The sequence below is a fragment of the Neltuma alba genome, unplaced genomic scaffold (assembly GCF_004799145.2).
Source record: "Neltuma alba isolate B1F8T4 unplaced genomic scaffold, ASM479914v2 tig00011426_pilon, whole genome shotgun sequence".
Lineage (NCBI taxonomy): Eukaryota > Viridiplantae > Streptophyta > Magnoliopsida > Fabales > Fabaceae > Neltuma > Neltuma alba.
In genome coordinates, this window is record NW_021636109.1 from 213,844 (window position 1) to 218,779 (window position 4,936).

The following is a 4,936-nucleotide window of genomic DNA, read 5'->3' on the forward strand; positions in this document are numbered from 1 at the left end:
TTTTTTTTTTAATAAAATAAAAAGGAGGTGAGGGGTGGCTGCTCACATGGCTGCATGTGATGGGAACGGGGAAGGTTTTATTTTTTTCGACATGAAAATTTAGCTCTTTATGTTTATCTTTTTCCTCTAGCTGCCTGCCCCAAGCCAGCTTTGAAGAATTTCCTCTTTTTTTAAAAAAAAAAATTCAAATTCATGAGATCCTTTTATTTTGGAGAGAAGATGATGATGACTCGAATATTACAGAGCGGCTGAATTTCATTGGTTCCTTTGATTTGTCTTTTTATAGGAAGATTATTGTTGTTTACGCATATGACATGTTTGTGAGTGTTGTGTGTGTTATGAATATGTGACCCACTGCGCACTCACCGGGAAAGTAAGCCAATTTGTCGGTAAATTTTTAAACTCTTTCTGGGCAAAATTAAATGAATTTACACCTTCATTTCCCTTACTTTACTCCCACTTTGGATTCAAGCTTTTAGTAATAATACTGAGAATTTTGCCCCCTCTTACAATTCTAACTGCAAAAAAAAAAAAAAAAAAACAGCGAATTAACAATAGAATTCTCTTGTTAAGTGAATGAATTCCATTTGCTAATTTGCTGTTTTTTTAATATAATGAATCTAACCGGCTTGATATGGATTAGTTCAATGAGAGAACTTTGCTGCTCTTGTGTGGTTCTAAGTTGTTAGCCGGCTTGACATGGATTAGTTTAAACCTAATATGGCTTTGGGGTGGTTAAATAAAAGGGGGGAAAAAGAATTAAGATTAGTATTATACTCTCTTTCTTTCACAGCCTTCTCTCTCTATAAAGCTGGTAGATCGATTTATAAATGGTAGGGTGGTCCATGTGAGCTCGATAGAGAGCTAGCTAGCTTTGTGTAGCTAGGGGCAATTGGGCATGGCCTTATAATCTCTCGCCCTCTCTTCTTTGCTATGTTCTCTGTTCTTCTTTCTGCATTTCCTCTCTTCTTGTTTCTCCTTCTCAGCATGTCATGAGACAGATCTGAGGGTCAATTCTCTGTTCGAGTCCTGGTCATGCTCTTCCACAGCTTTCTTGAACTTCTTGAGCGTCTTGGTTGGTTAATTGGAAGCCCTAGAAGCTCAAGAAAGCTGTGGGATAACATGGCGATTCAGGCTTGTTTAGTTTTCCTTTGTTTAGGATCTATTGTACCGTGTGAGAAGATCTAGAAAGTTGCAGAATTTCCCGACGAAGAACCACGACGACGGCGTATGGTGAATTCCCAAGTTGCTCTTTTTGTTATCCTTATCCTTTCGTCGACTCAGATTAATTATTCTCTCATATGCGGTAATTAATTCTCTTAACCCATCTACTGTGAATTTTGCGTCTTAATTAATTTCTCTCTGGTTAGATCGATCTAAACCCAATCGTTTTCTTTCTCTTTCTCTCTCTCTCTCCTCTGTCTCTTTCTCTCTTTCAGGAAAGAGCAGGAAAAAAGGGATCCGGTGTACCGGAAAAATTCATTTCAAATCTTTCGTTTTCCACGGGAAGGAGAAAACCGAAGGTATGGTTGTTAATTTGTACAGATTTAACACATTTCTGTTTGGACCCTGAAAGCTCAAAGCCAATAGTTTTGTGTTAATTAGTACAACTGAGGATGAAGAATAAGAAACACGTTAATTTGAGCCATGCAGGGTATAGAATTTTGGTGGGGTAAAAAGTTAACGAGAGAAACTGAAAGATTTGATGAAGCGGTGAAAAAGAAAAAGTTACAGAGATTTGGTGTTTGAATGAATTAATAATAATGGTGCAGAGAGAAAGAAGAAAGAAGATTCCCAAAGGGCATTTATGAACGATGATAAATTTCTTAGTGTTGGGCCTTTTAGTGAAGAGCGAATCCATATATCTCTCTTCCTACATTTCTGTGAAAAAGGTTAGCCTTTGTCACCATGTGACATCATTTTTTTAAAACCACTCCCTCTTCTTCCCCACCTGACATCATTTTCCCATCTCACATTTTCACCCTTCTCCCTCCCCCCCCCCCTCTGCGCCCTGCCTGTCTCTTTCTCTCTACACAGCCAAGTTGGTGCTGAAATCACTGTAATTTATGATACTTTGCTGTCATTGTAGGTAGGTTTTCAATCTTCTTCTCAATTTTTACACCATATTGATAATTCCCTTTGCTCCTAACTACACATATTGTTTGACAACTTTTTTTCTGCTTAATTTAGATCTTTCAATTTTTCTGCATAGGCCATTTCCTGATTATTAATTCTTTATCCCCATGAATAATTAGGTTAAATCGCTTAATTATCATGCTATATTAGTCTAACATATTGATATCATTATTAACAGATTCATTTGCCTCTTATATTCAAATGTACATACATGGATTTTTATGTGTGTGTAGTGTGTGTGTGTGTGTGTGTGTATAGGATTCATCAGGGACTGGTATTGCCGTGGAAGTCAAAAGAAGGCCTGCAATGTGGTAGAGTTATAACTATTATAGATGAAGAAAGAGACACATAGAGAAAATAAGATTAACTCAAAATAGCAGCTTTACCAAATGATAAAGCATAAAGTTTTTACAATTTGAAGGGATTAGCCAAAGGGAACACAACAACTTGTGCAGAGAGGGGGGTAGGTCCACCAAAAATCAGTTTAAAAATCAGACACTCGACAGAGAGGCATGGCCACGTTTCTGAGCTTCCTAAAAGATATGATTATTATTATAATAGTACCCTGCGTGTGTGTTCTTATTTGCATTATGCAGTAACAGTGAAGCATGCCATATGTTAGGCTAACTTTTTAGAGGTTGTTCTTTTCTTTTTGAGCAGATGGGAAATAGTGGGAAAGTTTGAACACAGACACACGAAACCTCAATTCTGAATCACATGAATCTCAGTTCGTGAACTGTGACACAACATTGTATGAATAATGTTGCAGCAGAAGAAGTGAGGCCCCCAAAAAAAAAAGGAAGCTGAATTCTGAGCCAAGTTTCGTAGTACGGAATTATTCTTTGGTTGCTTTTTGAGACCATAGAGTTTGAATCCCAGCTTTTGTTTTTGGGAAAGAAGAAATGCAGTTTACTACTTGTGATTAACTCTTGTGTATATATCTGCTTCTCAGTTTCTCATGCAATGTAGTTAAAGTTGTCACTCATTATATATATCTCTGTACTTCTTTACTGCAGGAAACCTAATAAGGGTAGATTTATAAGGTCGTATAGGGTTTATATGCACAGAAAAAAATGGACTTTAATTTCATATATCATCAATTGAGTCGAATCAGCAAGGAAAGTATTTAAGAAAGAGATAGATATCTTGAATGATGATTTTTATAAGGAACATGTCATTTGAGGTGAGTTAATAATAAGCTATGCAGTTAGAATCAATCAGATAGATATCTTATTTAAATCGCATTTAAAAGGTTTAGGTTTTTACTACGTAGGACTCAATTATAATACTACCTCCGAACCTAATTATAAGAGCTAGTTGACTAATTTGAGGAGATTAAGGAAAGAAGTTAAGTTAGTTATTTATAATAAATATTTATTATCTTTCCTAAAATATCCTTACTAATCAAGTATATTGATTAGAATTATTATTGTTAGAAGGACTACTTCAGGAAAAAAAAAACATAAATATGAAAAACAAAGTGGATTGGGGTATAATATTTAGGACCAAAATAAAAATCAAACAAGGTCTTATATTAAGGACCGGAGGTAGTACCTTCTTGGCTTCTTTAACTTTTTGTTGTATGTTCGTTTAATGGCATATTTTATGTTATACAGCTAATAACAACCAAGCATACGTATGCATACACAAATATATATACATATAAGGTTAAATAAAAACTTAATTATGATCCCAAACAATATATACCTGTGTGTGTGGGTGTGTGGATTCTACTATTCCGAGCATGAGCGGACGACCCCACTTCCTTTTTCTTCAAGTCCTGATCAGTGTCAAAATGGCTCATTTACATATGGATATATACATACATATATATGTATATATATAAATCCCTTCTAGCCATAGATCATATATATATATATAACATTTAAACTTCACAGCTCAGTACCAATTAATCTGCAGTAACCAAGGACACTGCAGTGAACGACCTTCACATTCATCAGGTCATGTACTGATATATACACTCACCAGAGAAACCCCCAGATGAAAACATCATGACTCAGATATATGAGTGTTTGTATGTATGTATGTATGTAATGTATGGATGGACGAAGGGCAGGGCAGTTGAATGAAAGAGAAGGGACAGGAAGGGCAGCATGAAGTGTAGGGCATGGTATTGACGTAAGAAAACTGATGAACAAAGAGGACGCCATATGAAAATAGTAACCCTTATCCCTTTCTGATGTGAAAGTGCCTCAACAAACAACAAAACCAAAACCATACATCGCTTGACCCGTCATCTCACCAAATGTATAGCCAACACTTAAATTATATATACGAATTCTTTTTTTTTTTTTTAAAAGGGAACCAATCCAAATATCCATTGGATCTAGCTAGCCTATCATATTATTCCTTACCTTACCGGTATATATATGTTTCTGATTCTCTTTCTTTCTTTTTCTTTTGTTTTTTTTTTAATATGCAGAGGTATCTTTCTTTTTGAAATAATCCTATTCGAAGTATTGTCGAGTACTAAATATGAACACCTCTGATAGCAAGAATTGGAATTCGGAATGTGGTTTACTGCATTATGGAAAACTAATTCATTTCGCTGGATTCAACTCCTATTGGTTCTTTCTTTTCCTTTCTAGAATAATATATATCAAATTATAGATGAATGATCAATTATAATTAGAGTAAACTAAAGCCCCCACGCAAACACAATATTTCAACCAAAACAATAGTCCCTCTTATAATTTGTAAGAATTATTAAAGAAATTAGTTTAATTATTCGTAAAAAATGAATGTTATTTTTCATAAAATACCTTCTATAATTATTTGC

At 35.0% G+C, this 4,936-nt stretch overlaps 1 long non-coding RNA gene across 1 annotated transcript; it reads left to right on the top strand.

The window, feature by feature from the left end:
* Positions 1-783: 783 nt before the first annotated feature.
* LOC114713443 (uncharacterized) lies at positions 784-3,126 on the top strand. Its single transcript, XR_003737341.1, has 3 exons — positions 784-1,306; positions 1,440-1,523; positions 2,797-3,126. It is a non-coding gene; the product is annotated as an uncharacterized LOC114713443 (long non-coding RNA).
* Positions 3,127-4,936: the final 1,810 nt, after the last annotated feature.